The 23,446-nt window shown below is 33.9% G+C and overlaps 1 protein-coding gene across 3 annotated transcripts in view; it reads left to right on the top strand.

The window, feature by feature from the left end:
* The window catches only part of Ror (tyrosine-protein kinase transmembrane receptor Ror), a 237,202-nt gene that overhangs the window by 22,348 nt on the left and 191,408 nt on the right, over positions 1-23,446 (top strand). The window lies entirely within an intron of this gene.

Here is a 23,446-nt window from a genome sequence, read left to right as displayed (position 1 = left end):
TTCTGACATATTTAAAAATGCTTTGAATTTTTTGTTAATATTCAACATTTTATTTTTTCACATGATAATACAAAATAATAATAATACAAATTTTTAATTTTAGACTATAAAAATATATATATATATATATATATATTTTTTTTTTATTACTTACTAACAGTAAGCTCAATATATTACATATTCTTCACCTTCTCTAGAAATTAAAAAACGCGTACAGTGCAAATTAAATGAATTCCTCTTGGTTTAAAACAAATTAAAAATTGTGGTATTATTGAGATATGTAATATATAATTACATATAAAAAATATATTGCATATATTTTAATGGATTAAGTATTATATTTATTATTAAACTTGTTTATATAACGTTTGAAATTATGGTGAAAGATAAGGAGATCCTTAAGTTCTAAGCATAAATCAGCATATGTCACACGAGCGTGTAACATGATGTTCTTACCGTATTACACGGTAGAGTAAGAGTTACAAGAGCTTGCGCGACGTAACGGTGATGCGAGAACCCCGTTTCTGACGTTGTCTTTTACTTTGCCTGTACGCTGGGCTAACGCTAACAGGATTGCTTGAAGGGATCGAGCATAATCTCTCCCCTTTCGTCTCGTCTCCTTCGCGGTCTCTCCTTGTCTCTTTAGAGATTACATCTTGTACGTCGAGCGCAGAATCCATCTTTAAGGACTTTCTCTCTCTCTCTCTCTCTCTCTCTCTCTCTTTCTCTTTATCTCGAGAGATACGTTTACCACCAGCATGCTATACCGCCAGGACATTACAGAAATCGTTTTCTCCCTGTCTAAGTTAATCGACTTTTAAGCATAGTCGGCCCGTAATCGCGAGAGGACATCGCGTGCTATTAAAAAAATATTTTCCTTTGTGTGGGATCGAGAGACGTGCATTGGACATTAACTTTGCGCTTTATCGGCTCTCTAAACTCAATATCGACCGTGAAGGCATTTGATCTTCGTTTTCTGTGACAGCGTTCGACGTATATTATGATGTATAGTCATTGGCGCGCATTAGTCCTCGGACGCCGAGGAATCCAGAGGTTTTCCGAATACGTCAATGTTCATTTAACAGATTCGTCGAGGAGCTTTTGAATTAACTTATCCTGAGTCTTATGTGAAGACATTGCATGCATCTTTGTTAAACAGTAATTATGAATTATTACTCATTATTATTTGGCTCTCTTCGTTTAATTCACGAAAAACTTTATAATTGTTTATAACTTAAAAATTACTAATAATTCTCAATGTTTTTATTAAAAAAAAAAAAAAATTTAATTGATTAATTAACTTGTCGTTAAAAAGAGATTCAAATTTCAAAATATTTTATTTGATATGAAGAAAATAAGAATAATAATTATCGTTGATGAAATATTAGCAACGCCTACATACATAATGTTATCAAAAAAATACAGTTAAAATCAAGATTAATGTTAATTAATAAATAATAATTTCTATTCACACATAATTAAATATAATATAGTCAGCTATTAATAATATTCTTTACTTTGAAGAAGATGTGAAATTAATCCTGATACCTAAATTTCACCTTAGCTTCTTTTCTTGATATCACAGTGCAAGTTTAATCAATCGTGGTTCGTTGTCATCGTGGTTGATTAGACCGGCATCCATTAGTGTCTGTGATTAAAGCGACACGGTATTACGTCGGGCAGGCGGAAGAAAAGGAAGAAAAATCGCGCTAGCTGAGAAAGGGGCAGATGAGCGAGCTTAACGTGCGCGCGTGTTACGTATACACGCGGAGCTAAGTAAAAGTAAGCTCGGCGCGTGAGATGAGGTTAATCAGCGTATGCATCTGGTTAATTACAAGTCGTGCCGTCGACGCATCGTACCATGAGCGGGGGGAGGGGGGCCCATCCCCATGGCATCTGTTTTCGCGGCGTTTTCTCGTCGTTTGCCAACTCGCTATGGTGAGGCAGACGCAAAGGGCGCTTTTGACACTTTGTTCCGGACGCTTCGATACCGCCGGCGTCGAGATAGGACACGCGCTAGCGCGAGCATTTGGCATCGTCGGTGAATATTCATTCGCGTCCAGGCCGATATCAGATCCGGGGCCCCCGTGCGAAAACGCAAATTTCGCGCAACGCGCACTCACAAAGGGCTACCAGAGCGTGAGAGAGCCGGCGAAAAAGAAACAGGGAGCGATAGAGAGAGAAAGAGAGACAGTTTATATGCTTCAAAATGATATCGACATTGGACGTGTGCATGTTGCAAAGTGACATTCTGTCTGTGACGAAACGCTGATATTTCAGACTTTATCAGTGATGACAAACGATATCCGAGTTTCTACCATATATTAAATTGCGTGATCAGAAAAAAGAGTAGGACAGAACGGCCATAAAACATATTAGGATTTTTTATTGAAAAAATATAAATAAGAGTTTTTCTCATAATATAAGATCTTCATAAAGCATTATCGCAACAGATTATAAATTAAATATATTGCTTTTGTTGCATTAGCGTGATGTATTGTATAATACGTTTCACGCATTCGTCTACACTGGAAATTAAAAAAAAAATATGTAATTTTGATGATAGAGAGATCGCGTGTTACATTTTCATCTAAACGGCGCCTTCGTGTACAGAATTTCAATTTCGCACGGTAGATAATCCTTATTTTACGTCAAAAACGTTCTCTGGTCTCGCGTATCTTCATAAATGTTACGACTTTTCTCCCGAAACCGCTTGATATATTTTTTAAGGGTCTCTTGATAAGAAAGGCAAGAGCGCATAGGGACTATGGTAGAAAAAAATAGTTCTTCAAGTGTAGATATGCAAATAAAGGAAAAGGATCGAGGAACTTCCCAGGTTTCTTAAACGTAACTTCTTCGTATTTATCAGCACATATACTCCTCTTTGCCTAATCTCTGAAACGACTTTCTAAAATTTAAATAATATATGTGTACAATCTTTTGCAATTTTATAATTTTTCTCAAAGATTTGTTCTTTTAAATCTTTCATAAAGTCTCACATATGTCTTCTCACAATCAGAGTATAAATGATCCAGAAAAAAAGATTTAACACGTTACAATAATATAAATAATTAAATTTACGAACTTATTACTGTATTAACGTCTGTCGAGTCTCTGGTGTTAGATAAGTAGGGCGAAGGAGAGACATGCATATGTGTATGCGATCGTAATCAGTATTTATCGGTAAATGCGGTTACTCTTGCGAGAGTACGTATAATTACACGGAAGTGCGCATCGGTTGTCGAATCTCGCATGCACACGCGTGCGCATACGTGAACGTAATTTGCAGCAACGACACGCTTAGCCATGCATACGCATATAAAGTGCATTTACATACGTGAACCCACTGTTCACGCGGATAATTACGCACGCGTATGGCCGAGACTCGATGCGACGCGCGGATACTCGAACGATGCAAGTGTTATGTACAATAGAGTATGTTAATGGCATCGTGGTTCACATTTCGTCGTATACCCAGGAATGCTTACTGTAAAATTTACCGACACTTTTCTTCGAATACTGAGCTTTATAACTGTGCTGACATTTCGCTTTTGATATTATATAATACATGTAGGTATCGATATCTCGATTTACATTAATTTGCAATTATTTATAGCTTAATTTGCATTAATTTACATTGATTTGCATAGATTGTCAATTAATTTAGTGTAATGTAATATTCTCCTTTGATTATTAGAAGGGATATTGAGATTACAAAGTATTAAATAATATTAATATTTGTTGACTTATTTGATATTGAATTAATTATGTATGTAATATGCATACAAAGCAGTAATATTCTATTAAATTTTAATATTTCCAATTTTATTAATGATTGATTGTTTTTCATTTTGCTGGGGATATATCCTTTGATTATAGGACTATGGGATTGCTATGCTCACTTTGCCCATAAACCCGAACATGAAACCTGTAATAGATACTTCAGAACAAGATATTGAGACCCTTGATGTATCTGCTCTTAGATCTTATCAACCAAAAATACGAGTAATTCTAGCACAGGTGTCTATAGTATCAGATGCAATTATTTGTTTACGTGGAGGCATATATTAATAATTTTATTATATATGTATGTGTGTGAAATATTACATAATACTATAATACAAAATGCAAGAACAATAGATAGATAAATATACACGCTCAAAATATTTTTACTTTATTTTATCATCCTCAACACGAGACGTGAATTAAATTATTGCGATCTATTCTCATTATTTATTTTTCAAGAAGCAATGTATTATATTAATTTTATGCAAATAGTTGTTAATTTAAAAATAGGTGTATTTTATTAGATTTTGATTTGCGTTTCTTATATTTTCGTAAGAAAATCGCCGTCTTTTAATCAAAGTCTGACTGAAGTCAAAAGTGACAGTTAATGTTTTAGCTTTTTCTGTTAAACTGTCCATCTCATATCACGCCATTAATGCACTGTACACACTTGGGATGTGTGGTTGGATTTAATTATGCACACGAAAAGGAGAAGTTGCGCGCGAGCACATATAGTATATATAGTATAGTAGACATACGGTCGTGTTCCTTGTGCACGCGTGAAACCGGTCCCGTTCGCTCTTTCTCTTGTTGAGACGAGAAAGCTGTACTCTCGCGCCACTCGTGTGGCTGACCATCAAGAGCCGTAAACCGTATGCTTCTTGACTCGCGGCGGTTCCTTTGGGTGGCGAACAGCATCAAGCATCAAGCATCAAGCATCAAGCAGTTCGTAATGACAACGTAATAGCGCCACGTTGTGTGTTCTATTTATTACCTGCCTCACGATGTTAACCATGTGGTTCTTTAATCGACTTATCCATTATCGAGGACGATGTTATCCTCTGATCAGTTCAGTAATTATAGTATTCCGATTAAAATGAGTTCGGTTGACATCTGCGAATTTTTCTACTACTATTATGGAATACCAACATAATCATATCAAGATTTAAAATAATAAATAAAGTTTTTCGTTTTTAAACGAAATAATGGTAGTATTATTGATACAGAAATCAATTTTTTTTGTGCTGTTTTAAATGAAATTAATTAGTCAACATATATTATTTATTTTATATCTCTTTTGATTTGTCTATATTAATTTGTATTCAACAAATTAAAAAGATGTAAAAGTAAATGATTATTAATAAAATATAATTCATTTTTTTATAAAATAAACATTAAAAATGATTGTATTATATAATTTCTTATAATTGCAAAAAAATAATAAATAATATTTACGTGGAGACTGCAGTATTTTACAACAGTTTTTGTACAGCGTACATTAACGTCATATTGATCAATATGTGCCTGTATAAAAAGGATAGCAACTTTTCTTTTCTTCTCTTTTTCTCTGTTCTTTCTCTCTTTACGTCTTCTTACACTGTTACGTCTATCAGCGGGCACAATCTTCTCGGTAATAAAATGTTCTGAAAGAGAATACCGTGGTTCGACCCTCGAAGTCCTTTTTCCTGAAAATTACAGTACCGTTCTCGTAGTTACTTGTTATCCGAGAACCAGTAATTACTACAGGAGAGGAAACCGCCATCGAGTTGACTCCGCGGACCTCTTTGGTTTACCTTTCCTTTTGAAATTCTCTCCCCCTTTCGTGGTAGACCGTTTTTACCGCTTACTCCGCGCACTCGCTCTATGCTCGCTAAATGGAAGTTAACCACCGAACAGATCTTTCCAACCGTTTCTTCCGTTATCCTCAAGTTTGTTCTGTCGTTTCTTCATTCTGTTTCGCGTATTTATCAAGTTTTCCGAACAAATTTCACGAGTTTTATTTCCGGGCTGTCTGTTCTCGTTCTCGAACGTTAGCGTTACGTGTTAATTCGGAGATGTAAAAAAATTTCAAAAAAATTTAACTTTTAATTGCAAAATTAGCTCGCGGTAATACAATTCATTGATTGCCGATTGTGAGACTACAGAAAAATGTTTTCAATTACATTCCCTCTGACAAGAAAGTCTTCGAGAGAGACGCCATAATTTCTCCTTGGAATTTTATGTTCGCGTAATTTCGCTTTCACCCGGCCTTTTATCCTAAACGACATGTCCATTCATTCGGCGCGCTATTCGAATCGTGAAATCCCTTTTCTACGATCCTATTGCCTAATGTTTAAGAACTCTCGCTTTCGTTTGGATTTCGTTTTGGTACTCCGCACACGTGCTATCGCCAATTTCGCTGCCGGGACGCCTGCCGAATGGCAAACTGGATAGGCCTTATCCTTCGCCCGGCTGTAGCGAGTTATCAACGTAAATCCGTTTACGAGCTTATGGAAGCGTATATTTCGTTGCGCAAACGCACAGCATTACTTTACGCCTCACACATCTCCGATTACTTGCAACGAGATCGCGGTAATGCAATTTCCATCCCGTAGCATCAGCGAAGCATTCGATTTTTTAAGACGAGCGCAAAGGCTATCTTTCGCGATATTTCAGTTTTATTTTATACATCTTAAGTGATTTATATTTTTACCGACGTCTGTGAAATTTTTATATCAACAAAATTTTTTATCAATACTAAAATAGAGAATTCGATCATTTTACGAAATTAAAGGCTAAAAAAAATAAATGTGGCAGCGTTACTTTTTCGCTTACACATTTTCGATTACTTGCAACGAGAGCATGGATCACGGTAATGCAATTTCCATCTCGTAGCGTCAGTGAAGCATTTGATTTTTTAAGACGGGCACAAAAAGTCCATCTTCCGCGCTATAGCAGTTTATTTTATATGTCTTAGGTAACGTATATTTTTGTCCACGTCTACGAAATTTTATCAACATCAAAAAATAAACACCATAAAAAAATATTCCTTTTATATATTTATAATTATTTACTTGCATCTTTTTTTCTTTAGATAATAAAAGTAGTTTTCTTCAAAATATTGGATTATTTAGAGTTTTCTAGTTTTTTTTTAATGAAATATATATAAAATAAATGAAAAATAAGAAATTACAAATAACTAGGAAGAAATTTTTTAAATAACTCAATAGTACCAATAATTTTATTTCGAAAGATATTACTATACATAAATAATTTTAGTTTTTTAAATATTAGAAATATACTACATTTTTTACATAATATGTGTAATAATATTTTGCACAATATCCTTTTATTTTTTTCTATGCATTTTCACATCAAGTATTATCGTCGGTTCGTTGGTCGAGTTTTAGATAATAATTTTTTAAAAGGCATCATTTACATTTAACGTGATTTCTCTGGTGAAAAATATTTTTATGGTTCGCGATGTAGATAGGTCCATCATCTTTGAAGAACTTCGATCTGATCTAAGAAGAGAACGATCTCTCCAGGGTTCGATATTCCGGCGGTGTAAAGTTACTTTCCTCGGTGTAGTGTGGTGGTATAGACGATACTCTGCTTCATGTGCGTGTATACATGGGCATACGTATGCACGTGAAGTCTCCTGCTCTCTCTTCATACCGGGTAGAATTTCCAATATTATCGAGGCATCGGTATTATGTACGCGACGCCCGTTCGAAACTGCGGAATGTCGTCCTTCTTGGCTTCGTAGTCCTCGTCGTCTCGGTCGATCCTCCGAGTCTCACGCACATGAACGCGATCATAAATATCGTACGTGAGACAGCGTCCACAACTCATCTCCGCAATTTGAGGTCTTCTATTTCCGATTCGATAAATCTTGCCGCAATCTCAGAAAAAGAAATGCTCAAAGTCGGGTCATCGAGGAGAACCGTAGCTTTTTTTTTTATTCCCGAAAGAACGCCCTTTTTTCGAGATTCCTTTCTACGTGTCTGCATCTTAATAGAGTGTTAGGGTGGACGCCGCTCGGGGCGAAAAGAAAAAGAGGGTGAGGGAGCGAAAAGAACTGTCGAGAGATTCAGAATCCTAATAGAAATCAAATTCTTATCAATCTACTACGTGTCTGTACTTAACGTTACAATGGCTTAAGTGTCTAAGAATTATATTTTTTGATAATTTAATCGTAAGATATATGATTTACAACAGTTTGTTTATCCAGAAAAATATTTCGAAATGTTTATGTATGCATATAAATATTATGTTAAAAAATATCACGTTCCCACTTAGACGTATAATAAGAATAGAAGAGAAAGAGAGAGAGAAAGAAAGAAAGATTCTTTGCGCATATTCTTACAAATACTATAAAATAAAGCACGTACATTTTCCATTACGTGTGAATCGCGCGCGCGATTTATGATTCCCAGGGGATCGACATTACCATTCACGCTACGATAATTAATCAAGGCGTATCCAGAGCAAGGTGATATATTTCGCTAATAATAAATATGAATTTGTAATGTGTTGGGTAAGGTGGCCCGAATTCTCAAAGGTACGCTAAATGAGTCTCTTGCGATTAATCGCGCACTCAGTCAGGCGCCATTTGTTACAGCGTCCTGAAAATAATACCGGGCGTGTAACACCTGGTCGCTAACTGCGCGAACCCTTTTCGCCTCTCGCGCGACTAATTGCAAATTCGATCGCCGTAACGCCATTTGTTACGTTATGGCTTATTGAAGGCTCTGTTCGTTAACCTTCCAATCCAGCTGAGAAAAAGAGCCCGAATCCGAACCCGCGCGAAATAATCGCGTATACGCGGAAACACGAAAATCCTGGTGTGTCTTTATGTATTTTTTTCCAATTCGAGATAAATATATAGAGATCAATTGAGAATACGCGATTAATTGCATGACCGATTGTTAATTCAACTAGCGGAAATATATATATAATTTATGAATAATTAACGTGCGCAAACGTGCATTCTGCTAGCTAATTTATTTCTAGTATAATTATAAATATATGAAGAGGTAGAGAAAAAAAGCATGTTTTAAAAATTAAAATTATGAATATATTAATACTATAATTATTTTTATATATTAATTCGAATATATTACTCTACAAATATATGATTGTAAAAATGCAAATCAAGATATAAATTTAATAATTATTTGCATTTCTCGTGACTGCTTCTGTTATAACGGAGAACAATGTCTCATTGTACTCGGGGTAAATAAAGTCTCGACTGTCCTGGCATCCCCCGGTGTTAGAGATATACCGACCTACCTTGCGTTTTCACACTTTACGTACCTTTTCTTCACACCCCGCGGCAGATAGCTATCTTGGGACCCGGCAGGGATGTTAGGGGATGAATTTTGGTCAGGCAGCTCGTAAGGAACCCCATGAATCGCTACGTGCTCCGTACGGGGAAGACGCCGAGCCGAGCCGCGCGAGCGAGCGAGCGTGTGCTGACACGCATCTATATATAACACGAAACCACGAGGATTTTTCTCATCCTCTTTTTCTCCGCGCACCGAAAATCTTTCGTCACGAAAACACTTTAGTAGTTCCCTCGAGTACCATCTCTACCGACTCTTTTTCCGCCGCGCGTTTTCTCGTTTCGTTGAGATTCGCCATGTGCTGCATATTTTCTCATTTTTCTAATTTGTTACACGGTCTGATTCTTTTCTCCTTAAAAGAGCTTATTAATTTACTTTTGACTTGTGTGTGTGTGTGTGTGCGTGTGTGTGTGTGTGTGTGTGTGTGTGTGTGTGTGTGTGTAATTAGTTTTTGCGCCAGAGATACATTACGCGAAGATTTGTGGCCAGTATTTCCGCTAAAATATAAGAGTACACTATTCTTTTTTTACGTATATGTGCGTGGAAAAATAGATCTCTATGAATCGACACGCAATACAAATTAAAATTAATGTTGCGTCTTTATAGAATATTATGTAAATTCTATTAGAATAATTTTGCGCGCAATTAACATGGTCGTGAATATTAATTTTATCAATTTAATAACAATTGTCTTTCGTTGTATTTCTATTCTCTCATAATTCGAGAAGTCGTTGTAATCTATTTGATCCATGCTTATAAGCTCTTCCATTGAAGTAAGTTTAAAATGACGTTTAAAGTTATGCAACAGTTATGCAAATGATTGAATTTAAACTTTGCGAAGCTAATATTAGCACCGCCGCTTGTAAAGTTTAAGCGTTGCAAGCCGTGCGCAGTTGAAAATTTAAATAATGTTTTTGATTACTTTAACCTAATTTATTTTTTAATAAGATATTTAATGTATTTATTATTACAAATTGTCACTGTTTATAAAAATAATTTAAATTTATCTCTAATATATGATGTGCAGGGAAATTATCAATCTATAGATGATATAGTCGATTTAATTGCTCTACAATTACAGGTTTTTTAAATACTTATCTGCTATATATATATATATGTAAATGTTTGAATGAAATAAAGATGCAACTTTATCGCGTCCTTAATTCTTCTTTGCGCAAAACACTCTAGAAAATTTTTTACTTATTTTCTATACATACGATAACTCTAGTGATATACAGCGAAAAAATGATAAGCATGTTTCGATATGAGATAATAACGGAATTGATAAACCATTCGCATAGCTGCCACGGATATACTGTCATATACGTACTGAACGAAGATATACGCTTTTGCGAGATTTTCTTTTTGCATATAGACGTTATCTGTGTCTTAATATATATATATATATATATATATATATCTAGATTTCCGGTCACGGTTTACAGTACGAGCAACGTTTGCTCTGCGAATCAACTGCGATATTGAAACCGGTCGGCGGTTCTCTCGGCGGGACGAAGTCGGGGTGTCGCCGCAGAAACCAATTACGACGTATTCAGCCGTGGAGGAGCTAAAATCCCGTTCGAGTAGCCCTCGAACCTCATCCGCAGACGTGGATAATCGCATCGTGGGTTACTCCCGCAGCGCGAACGTGCACGAGTGGGTGCCTGAGTTCTCTCTCGTGGGTGCGTTGATAAACGTAACACGAAGAGACAGAGAGCGTCACGCATTGCAGAGAGAGGGTGAGAAATCCGCTCTTTTCTCGCACGCCATTCGCGATACACCTCGCTTTGCTGTCTACGGAAAGCTGTCGTACACCAGTCGCGCCGCAACATATGTAAATGACATTGGACGCAAGTGGTATCCGCTTGATATAGTAGGGCGTATTATTCGCCTTTGCCATATAAGTAAACGGCAGCATCAGAGACATGCGGCGAGCTCAGGTGCGGTTTGCCGACATCGCTTTATCCAGTCCAATAAGCTAATTTTTTTTACACGAATTGTGAAACGGTCTAATGTTTTTTTTTTTTTTTTTTTGCTATAAATATAAGTCACGTAAGATGAACTAAAAATGTACATAAAATATGCTTAGCATCCACAAATCTTATTGCAGGATATAAATTGAGGCTTGTCAGACAAAAAAACTTGTTTACTCAGTGTTCACAAGTATTTTTGAATGTCGATGAAAAATTTATTTTTATAGCCTAAACGACAGGCCATATTTTAACTTGTCGTAATTATGGTCGTCTTATTATAATTATGGCGTCTTTCGATAATTATAGCTCACTGAAGGTTGAGGAAAACTTTAGAGTTTACATTATGATGTTGCAGGTAGTTAGTAAAGCAACGTCGTTTATTTCTTATACAATTAAGAATATAATTTATTTTCTTTGGAATTAAAAATGTAATTTTTCTTTTTTTTGTCTTCGAGCTATTATTTATGACATCGACATATTTAATTTGTTTTCAATTATTACTAATTCTCTTAGAAATAACGATTACAATATAACGATAAATTATATCTACAACACATATCTGGATAAAGCATCTTACATTCGATTCGCGGGGGATTCGGAGTAATAACGGCGCTTCTGAATAGATCGTGTGCTAGGCTTAAAGCTAGGCTTGAATGGCGAGCTGTCGTAAACGTTAATTTGGTACTGAGCCACGGTTTAACCCTATCAGTGCCGAACAGACGACAGTAATGTTGTATTGTAATATTGTAATGCATTCTATTATGTTATTATATCTGTGAACGAAGACAAAATGTTAATATCCTTTCAACACAGTGAGGATTAACTTTTTTTTATCGGAATTTTAGTTTTCACAATTTACTTATGAATATAAGCTTACTTCGATATACATAATACTCGATATGCTTTGAAACTGAATTTACTACTATTAAAAGCAAATATTTCCGTGTTTACCTTTTTAAACTAATATTCCAAAATATTTTTGTAGCATTTATTTTTATTTATTATTGTTATTATTATTATCTGATAATGTTTTCATTAAAAAGAGAGATGTCTGAATTTGTTTAGGGATTAACGATAATTATCAATTTTTTCCTGAAGACTATGTACATATCAAAGAATACCGTTCTCTCTGTTTTCATTTAATTTGTTTGATAATTATTTGATAATTGCAATTCGAAATATCTTAGTTAAATAGAAGTTGAGAAATAATATTTAGACCATGACGAGGTTAAAATGCCGCGCGTAAGGAAGCTGCACACATTTCACACATTGGTCGACGAAACACGTGGAACAGAAAAAATACGGTGAACGTGATGGGGAGGTGTGCCCGTGGTGAATTGATGATTCACGGGTTAAAGCTGTCGGGCGCCGTCTTATACATACAGGGTGTCTCAGATCAGTTATTTTAATCGTAGCTATTATCAAATTATAAGTCAATTTAAGAATAATTGTGATTATTTCAAGATATCGATTGACATTAGTTTTAATATAAAAATGTATTATTTATATCTGTAAAGTAAATTACAATATTGTTTTTACTTAACGTTTAAACAAGGTTTACAAAAAATTTACTTCAAGTTTGCCGATATATTTAATGTCTCCAAAGCTTGTGCTGCCGCGCATGCACGCGTAATAAATAATAGGCTTTCAAGTTTCTCACGGAACATAAATTGTCCGTAAAGTCAGGTATAGAATCTCTGAATGAAAGGATATCCGGCGAGTGTGAGACACCCTGTATATCACGTCTTAAGTACTATGCAGAAAAGGTGGGAGGATCTTTGAGTCCTTATGAGCGTATATCGCACGTGGTCGTCGCGGCGTCTTAAGATGCATCGCATGCATATTAAAGCCGGCTTCGCTCGCGCGATGTATCAGTCCTAAATCCACACACTCGATGCCAACGTGACGAGGCGATAGCGTTGTTGTATTCCGGAGGAATGCGGCCTCTACGTGGGCGCGCATGTCAGGATAATGAAATCTCTGCATCACGCTAGGAAGCGCAACTTTCTCCCAACGACATTAGCACCGTCATGCACACACGACCCTTGATATTCTAATTAAAGCTCTTCAAAACTAACCATTGGTCTATAAGCTATATTTTTACTATTAAGGAGATTTGATAACGGTTATCTCGAAATTAATGAATTTATTGTATTAATGTATTAAGATCTTAACATCGACGAGAGAGATATTAGCATTTAAAAAAGCTTGATTATTTATCATGACTTAATAAGTTGATCATATATGTGATTATTAATTTTTATCATTTAGATAGATATCTAATGGATTCATTCAAGGATTATTATTACATCATAATTTAAGTATATGTTGACAAAGAGACTGTGATAGTATTTTGTATGAATATTGAATGCGCATATGTTCATTGTAATTATTGATCCCCGTTAACGAGTTGAGCCATAACGTACGGTTCGTTATCATATAGTGTATAGGATACAATACATATGCATATGACGTGTTACATTTAATTCCAGTTCTCCTCAATCGGCGAAATTATATATTCTGTTTATCAATGTAATTTCCATTTAATTATGCTCATTACACAGTAAATGACGCACTAATTAACTCAGCTTGTAACTTTCTGAGATTTTTACATAACTTTGTTCTAATTCATAGAATACTCTAAAATATGTAAATTTTGTAGAATTTTTGTGATAATATTTCTCGATTATTTTCAGAGAGCATAGAATTTATATATAAAAAGAAAAGTAGACTAAATCACTCAGAAAAAAATTGCTTTTGTAAATAAAATATTATATTTAATTAATAATACTAACATTAAGTTGCATATATTTTTGCTTTAAATTTTGCTTTGAAGGCAGTAATGTAAGCTGTAAAATGTAGCTATGTATAGGCTTATGAAATTATTGAGATACGCATTCACGCAAGACGAACGATGCACCCGTGACGCGACACGTCATGTCGACTTGCACGATTGATTTTTTCTGAGCATTGCAATAAAGCGTCGAACGTGGTGGTGCGTATCGCGTGAGCGACTCTTTCTCTCTTTTATTCTCACGAAAATGGATTTAATATTTTCGTTTATGGCAATCGATATAAATGCAAATTAGGGTTCACGATATGGCTCGGTCGAGTAATTCGATTTCTTCTGCATTCGTTCGCGGAAGTAAAGGGAAGAATGAAACCTTATCAAAGCTGTTCACGTTTGAATGACGAAGATACAAGGTTTGAGGAGTGATGCGACAGAGTCTTTATAATCGGCGGATTAATATAATCCAATTCATTTATTTTCTATAATTTATATCAGAAATTGAGATAGACGATATGTAGACATATCATGTATTTTGTTTTTTTTTAATATTTAAGTTATAAACTTGATATTTTTTTGTTTATTTTATACATACATTAATTAAATAATTTTTTAGATTTTTAAGATGCAAAATTGAATAAATACATTTACACTTATGTGCTAATGAAAGACATATAGAAAATATAATGTAATTTACATAAATATGATAAGTATTTTATAGAGTATATTGCAAAATTATAACAAAATATATAAATATAAAATTAAATTTAATTTTATATCAGTTTCTTTTCTTAAATATTTATAGTAATTGTTTTTATAGTATTCAAATTGTAATATATTATCTCAATTTAATCAGTCTTTAAATTATCTTTTTATTTTTTCGGTATTAAGTATAAGTATTAATTTCATGAAAAAAAATTTATTTTATTTTTACTCGTCCAATCATTATATTAATTTTAAAATAATGTTTTTAGCACGCAATATATCTTTTGTAAAGTTATTTTTACTTTCTTACGATCGATATATTCTATGTTAGAGAAGGGTTAATAGACGCGATATTTTTTGCTTCCAAATATAGCATTTGTGCGATGTAAGAAGTATCTTCTATGCGTAGCATGGATATACTCTATATCGACGCAAGAGCTAGATTGACAATATTTACATAATATATTATAAATTGGTTTTAATATAGTATACATATATACTTAATATTTTCATGAAAATTGAATATTTTATTTCTATATTTATTCGTAAATTTAACAAAATATATATATATATATATATATATATATATATATATATATATATATATATTTTCCCATAGATAACATTTGAAGTAAGAAGAAATTTTTTAATATCTATACGGTGGATACGATTACGAGGACGTATCCACGTATACGTAATGCACGTAGCGCATGATATGAAAAGCTCTTTTAATCAATCAAACTGATCCCGTCGAGGCTTCGAAATTTGAAACGGTCATATACGGCTCGACGTCGCGTCGACATAAATTTCATGCACTTTCGTTATTTCTCGTCTGAGCAAACATTTCGACGCGCAATGTGCAACGAACGTGCGCGACGATCTCCGCGCACGATCAAACGCATCTCCCGGGTGGATTGTACATATGAAACCGCGTTTATTCCGCTACAATTACGCGAAGTGCCACACAGGTATCGCGCCAGAGTGGTTTCGCAAAAAGCATTTCCAGCTCTCTCCTTCTCTCTCTCTCTCGCGCGCGCGCGATTGCGATATTTATGCACGCGCGTGTTTGAAACGCGCGTGTTCGTTTGAATTGGGGATTTTGTGGGGCAGCGTATGGTCGACATGAGAGACAAAAAGATTGAAAAAAGTGTCTCTCGTTTCGGACACCTCCGTGGGGAGCGTTAAACGATGCACAGCGATGCGGTAATACGTGCTGGGAATCAGCGCTGATCGAATAACTACATAAAAGTAGGGTAAAACAATCAGAGATAAATTTTGAGGAACATCATTTGATTAAAAGCAGAAAAATGGCAGCGTTGTAATTTGTTTCTTCCATGTTTTATATTGTATACTATATGATATTCCACAATATCATAGATCGATCAAGAATGATATTTGAATTCTACATATATTTAATATATATTAATGTATATTGAAATTGAAAACATTTTATTGATATTTTAATTTTAATTAAAATTCTAGATCTACAGAAAATTATTTCAAATACAAATAATACAATATTACGAAAAACTTTTTCTAGTGTGAATTAACTGCCATGTAAATTTGTTTTTTTATAATTTTTATAATTTTTCTCTATAATATTCTTTAATAGCATTTTGACTTTATCATAACAACGTAGTGTGTCGCTTTAATAATATCGATCGTGTAAGCAACCTCTAAGGTCTCCTGGTAATTCTCACATTTTTTTTACTCGTATATCTATTTTCTCAAACTCGGCATATGGTGTACAAACGTTGCGTTGGTCTGATAAATTGGTGGACCAGATTTCTCGCACCCAGCTTCCCATAGTATAAGGAAGAAAAAAATATCAAAATTTTTTTTATAATTGTCGCTTTTGTCGGATCGTATAACGTGTCTGTAAAAAAGCAGGTTGTTTGTTATATAATATTTCTCACAGCTTTCAAATTTAATCTAAAAAAGATTTTTGTTTTATTTTAGCGTACAATTTTTATTTTTAATTATATATAACTTTTATATTGTAAAAATATTTTATTGAATTATTAATGAATTATTTATAAACATTATTTTTTTACGTAATATCCAAAATTTACATAATCTCATTCTCCGCTTTTAATCTTTTAAGAAAATATTTATTTTGTTTATATATATTGAAACTGTTGAATTTTCGCTGAATTTTAGTCAACTTTGTCGTCACAAATTCCACAAATGTTTCGTAACTCTGTATCGCCCGTTACCATCGTTAGTTTTGCGCGTCGAGCAACGTTCCGCGAAAGCTTATACGTCTCAACACGTTGCACGGTTAATTCCGCAGGAAACTTCGTAACTACCTGGCGAGGGCCGGAAAGTCTAGTTATTGAAGGTGCACGTGCGAACCGTTTAGCCCGTGCACATGCACGTGACGCCGGTCTCTCTCTCTCTCTCTCTCACTCTCTGTCTCTGTCTCTCTTTCTGTTTCTCTCTCGATCTCTCTGTCTCGGCGTCCCGACGGTACTCGACGGTCGCGGAAAAGGCCGACCAGCTGTTGCAGCTCGAACCGATCGGAATCTTCTCGGTTATTGTATCAAACGCATAAATCTCGTCTTTATTGCTGTTATATGCTAAGCAGGACGAATCCTCGGGACGGGTTACGACGACGGCCATGGGAACACCGTGCGCAAGAATAACGCGTCTTCGTATAGATGGATGCGCTTGTTGCATACTAAAGCAAACTTGCATAAGATATTCCAGATATTCCATTTTTCTTTCACTTTTATCCGTTTAGCATTATAAAATTGATTGAATTTTTTCTAATGAAAATGTATTAAAACATCAATAATTCTTTGAATTATAGACGGTTGAAAATTTGAGGAATTAAAATTTTAAATTAATGAATACCGAATAAGACTTTAAATTCGCTAAAGAAATGCTCTCTCTAAGTATAGCATAAGCAAGTATTCGGGACACTTAGGTTTTAACGGATACGTATTGTAACTGTGCGTTCGTGTGGGTACGCCCTTCGTCTGCGTTTCGATGACCGAGATAGTCATCGGTGTGGACTTATTTAATTTGGAGACTGGTTAGCCTCGCGAATTGTTTGCGGAACGATCGTTACCGCTGATTTATACGCTCATTCGTTTTCGCGATGGGCCCTTCCTCCACGTTAACGCGCCGTTAGACACGTGTGCGTGTAAATACGCGTGTCTACATAGGCACGTGTATGTATATTTAGGCGCAGTTCGCATGGCACAAATGCCACGAACACTCTCGCTATCCTGCTTGTTCCCTTGGTTTCCCCCCTAGCAACCACCCTCGGGCTAATTTCGTACCGCGACGCTCGATCCTCGGAACGAAAGGGGCGGGGGATCGTTAAAAGTGCTCCGGAAACGGGGATTTCTTTTTCTCGCTTATTAATGAGTACGAGTAAACCCGTTCTGGCGCGGCGGAGCACCCGAAACGTTTTGTCACCGTCGATCGTTAGCTCGACTCAATTTGCGCCCGTTCGGGATCTTATACGACATAAATCCCCGTGTCTGTTTTTGTTTTCGACATTCTTTCGAGACAGGAGAAATTAATTCACGCTTTGTTAACTTCCTTTTTATAGAACTCTCAACAAATTTAATTATTTAAGAGAGAAAATATTAAATATATTCTGTTTTTATTATTATTTTTTTAATTAAAAACATGTTTTTAAACTTCAACTAAAATATGATCTTTATTTAAAGATTTGCTCTTTTTTTTATGGATATGCATATTAGAGACTGGAAAATATGAAAGCCAGATTAAATTTTATTTACTACGTACAGTATTATATTTAAGAATTAAAGTGAATAGTATCAAATCGCTGCGATATCTCTTCTAACTTGTCAAATGCTATTTTGCTGCGAGATATAACTATTTTATACGCGAAGAGATTAATTGTTATTAATGCAAATAGTTTGACTTCGATTTTGGGGCCGATCGAAAAACATGTACGCTGCGAAATTGATTTACGACGTATTAAACCACGGTGTGTTTCGGCTAATCCATTTATCTCGTACAACACTTGCCGTGTCGCGTGATTTATCGCTTCTGTAGAACGTTGCTCGCCAGTGACTGTATCAGAATAGTACGGTTCATTCATACGGAATATTATTGCACATTGCATCTTGAAGAGAAAGGTATTAAAAGCAAGAAAAAAAAATGGCATTATTAATCAATGTGACTCGTTCACGACGAGGTAGTACATCAATTTTTCTTTCTAGCTGAAAAAGGAAATGCATTTCCGCATTAAATATCTTTTTCTCGGAGCATCGCGTGCTGAATACAAAGGAGCGATAATTAGCTCTTTCCTTGATGAAACCCCACTCGATCGGACATGGAGTGGCACTCCATCGGTATCTTTTTAATTCTTCTCACGCCACTCGCATTTTTTTCCAATATTCCTCTTTCTTCTTTTATCTTCTAGAATTTCTCGAATGATATTATAGCAAATTTGAGACGCCGAGTATTCGAGACGAAAGCTTTGAAAGCCTGATGGAATATTTCTAGAATTGCAACTTTATATCAATATACGTCAATATGCCATCTGGGAATATTTCATATTTCTTACACATAGAAATATTAAAAAGAACGGCATGCGCAGTGAAAGACTTATTTATAATTGTAACTATGTTATAGCATAACTAACATGTTTTATACTAAATTTGGTTAGAAATACATTTCAATTTTACTCAGATTGATTTTAATCAGATTTATAACTGCGAGCGACTTTTTTAGTTGTGTGTGTTGTGTGCAAACTTTTTTAATTAAATAACCCGAATTTTTAAAGGATTTTATTTTTAAAAATTTTACTTATTAAATGTGTTTTGTTGTTTTTAATAATAAAGATGTTGCACCAAATTAATTTTAAACGGAATGTATTCTAGGTAACTCCTAAGTATGCATATTAAATTGCAGTAGCGATAAAATCTGATCTTTAAATTTTATTTTAAATTCTGAGTGTGTAAAAACAATTTGATAGTTACAATTTACAGATATTTCGTAGCAGTAAAGTTCGAATAGGTAGAGTTTTATTACTATTCAACATATTAGTTGGTTTTATAGTTTATTTATTCAGCTTTTTATATTATTAATACATTTGTTTTTTTTCTTTCATTTGTCTCGACTTATTTTCGTTTTGTGTACGTATAATTCTGTTTCCGATAATATTCAATATGCTAATCTTTTAAAAGCTCTTGTAACAATCTAAATGTCACATTATGGATAAAATGTACAATGTATCTGACTTTTTATTCTTTTAAGCAAAACTTATACCGCTCCTGTTTATTTTGTGGCAAAAAAAGACTTTTCACGCAAAAAATCTTTATGAAACGTATATTACGAAATATTATATAATACGGGATACAGTGCGAGTAAAATATTTTCTGCTTATTAAGCCGGAATATTGAGTTTCCTGTTTGAAGGGGTTGACAATTCTTTTATCTTGTTTGTCTGACAGAAACGAAAGGGCGACATGATTTAATTTTGATATATTTAGAATATAGAATTTGTTTAACTTATACATTTATGAATATAGAATTTGTTTAACTTATACAACTATGAATATTCATTATTTTTGCGCGAATATCCATTATTTTTATCTTAGCGATTATTGTGGTACATTTTTTCTGCCAGATTAAATGTGGGCTGGAAATGTAAAGTAATGTAAACGTCAAGAACACTTTTCATATTTTCATACTTTTCATATTTTTCTTTTCTTGTAATATACAAAGTAACTGTCTGTATGAAACTGGCGTCCTCGCTTCATAGAAGCTTATTAATTTTTGAGAGTTCTGGCTTTACTTTTAATAATTCTAGAGCTCTTGATAGATTAAATAAATAATTTTAGCTATTAAATAAAAAAGCCTCGGAATAAACTAAAGTATCAAATTACGCTGCGTCTCACTTTATCCTTCGATTTTTTTAACATTTCTTATCAGATTTTAAGCATTTCGGAATTTTACAACAGTTTTACAAAAAGTTCTACGTGTAAAAATTATTAGAATATTAAACAAGTTAGATCGCCCAAGACATCCATGGTTTAAAAGGTGAGATATTGGTCATAATTCGATAGTACTATCGACTTTAAATGAGATTTAATGGTATTAAATGAGATTTCGTGTTATACATTCGGCGTCTCGGCCAATTTTGTTTACTTAATAAATATAAATTTTACGCATAATAATTTTTACGCATAAAACTCACTAAAAATTAAAAGTGATTGCGGAATATCGTGAACTCTCACTTAAACTCGATAGAACTATTATTGAAACACGACTAGCGTCTCACTTCGGTATAAGTTTGGCGTCTTAGGTGATCTAATTTATTTAATAAATATTCTAATAATTTTTATGTATAAAACTCTCTTTAGAAATTAAAAATGATCGGAGAATAACGCGTCTCAAGTGCTTAAAAATCTGCTAAAAAAGTCATCGGCTGACAAAGTGAGACACAGCGTAAAGTTGGCGTCTCGTTCCGAGTAATTTTTTTTATTTAATGGCCAGAATTGTTTCTTTAATCTATTAAAAACTCTAAAACTATTAAAAATAAAGCCAGAATTCTCAATAACTAATGAGTTTCCACGAAGTAAAACGTCAGCTTCACAAACACAAAATAACTTCATTTTATTTTTATTGCTAAAAAGTTTCTTTTTTTTATTATATAATGTGTGGTAAAATAAAAAATTAGGAAACATTTGAAAGATTTGTAAAATAGACAAACTTTAAGTATTAAAATTATAAAAATATATATTCCTAATTGTAAATATATTTTTGCGTGCACTTTAAAATTTTTTTTAATTAGCTTAAAATTGAACTTATTTTATATATATCTTATATTTTATATATTTTTTAATTAGCTTAAAATTGAACTTATTTTATATATTTTATCGATATAATTTGCACTTTATAATATATTTATAATTTCTTTTAAGAGATTTATATCAATCTGCAAACGAGAAAGTTTGTTCCTCTTGTCTACTTCTTGTGCGTAAAAAGCTCTCTGTTATTCTTAAATTTAAAAAGTTCGGCAATAAGACTTAGTTACACGAGAACGTAATTGTGGAAACGCACAAAATATAATAGAACTTACGTGAAATTTTTGCATGGGGTAAAGGATCCGCACCGTTCAAGTTAAAGGCTTGTGAAACTTTTAAGAGTGCATAATGCAAAGCGATGGTGAAACAGGAAAAGGGTCGGAGATGATTCACGGATTCTGCGAAAGCTTTCGCGAGTTCGAGGGATGTTTGAAATTTTTTCCCGGGCGAAACTTATACCGATCGTGGCCTTGACATTTTTTCCTCCGCGAAGTTTTTGAGAACAGGACATGCCATACCGTCCTCGAGTTCTTTGTCACATTATTTTACCGGGAACTATATTACATTATTATATTACATTATTCCATGAACTTACATACATTTTTCTTAACAGAATTATTAAGTATTATTCATATGATCTTGTATAAAATTAATGCGGCAGTTTATCTCGTACATACATCTATGTATTAAATCGCGAACAAAGTTTAACAAGTTTTTACAAAATTGATATTGGCACCATCATGCCAATAATATAATTATAATTGTTTACTGATGATATTCATAGTAGATTTAGAAATGTATAATTAAATACTTACTATATCTTAATAATAAATTTTAACAATAGATAAAGTTATGTTTTATATATTAAAGGTATATCTTAGAATATCAATACATCATCTTTCACTGAGATTCCGGTAATATGAGGTATGCGTATATGATATGACATATTTTGTATTCAATCTTTTCATGTACCATAATATCTATAAAAATCGGAGTTTTGAATTTTTATATAAATTTCTTTCTCTTAATATATTATTATATGTATGTGTAATTAATATATCATTATATTTAAAAATAAATTTTATTCGTCTATTAAATGCTCATTAAAGAGTTGCTTTGTAGATTTGCATATTAGTTGAAACGTAATACAGTATTTTGTAATTCGTAAATTGGACGCGAGCAGGAGCGCGACAGTTCTTCCGCATAATTAATTAAGTAGCATGCGTTAGTGGGAATTATGCTACTCTGGATTATTATGCTTATCATCTCGCATGAGAAGCGCGAGACGTTTCCGCCGGGCAGAGTGAAAATTCTTGATGACATTTGCAAATGAAATCAGGCCATTAAGGTACTGTCTCTTCCATCTTGTTCCGCGCTATTTCCACGAAGACAATGCGACGTTACTTCCGGCCTGTCCGCATTCCGCAGTTATCTTGCAGACAGATGACAGCGATATTGCTGCTGCCTCGCGATTAATCTGCATACTCGTCTCGGTAACGATTTGTTCGTCTGAACAATGCCAGAGATATGAAGTCGTCGGAATCCAAGCAAAATCTTATTAAATTGGCTCTTGATATGACAAGAAATTCTACTAAAAAATATTTAAGTAAAGAAGCTTTAAATATGAAAGATAGAATATATAAAAATTTGAGAACTATTTATTGATTTAAATGATTAATTATGGATTAAAGACGTAATGGTTATTTTATATTCTTATTAATTTTTCTCTACCACATTTTAAGATGCTACGACAATGATTTGATATTATTTTTATTCTACATTATAATGCATTTTGAAGTGCACAATTTATTTTTAATTATTCTGAGCTCCCATATATTAAATTCGAATAATCGATATTAACGAATTCTTTGACATGTAATATTAAGACAATCTTGGAGGTCTCTATTGTAATCTCTATATTCGTCGTAGCACGAAGTCTGTTCCTTCTACGATAAGATGAAGCGCACTTCTCTCACGTATCTTGTGTTGGATGCCGGGAGCACGTCTCACAGTGACATTTGCAAATGATGTTAGACCGTATTAGCGTATACCATCTTCCATTTACGTGTCACTT

Source organism: Anoplolepis gracilipes, chromosome 12 (assembly GCF_047496725.1).
Source record: "Anoplolepis gracilipes chromosome 12, ASM4749672v1, whole genome shotgun sequence".
Taxonomy (NCBI): domain Eukaryota; kingdom Metazoa; phylum Arthropoda; class Insecta; order Hymenoptera; family Formicidae; genus Anoplolepis; species Anoplolepis gracilipes.
The sequence above is the reverse complement of the archived record's forward strand: the minus strand, read 5'-3'. Positions and strand labels throughout refer to the sequence as shown.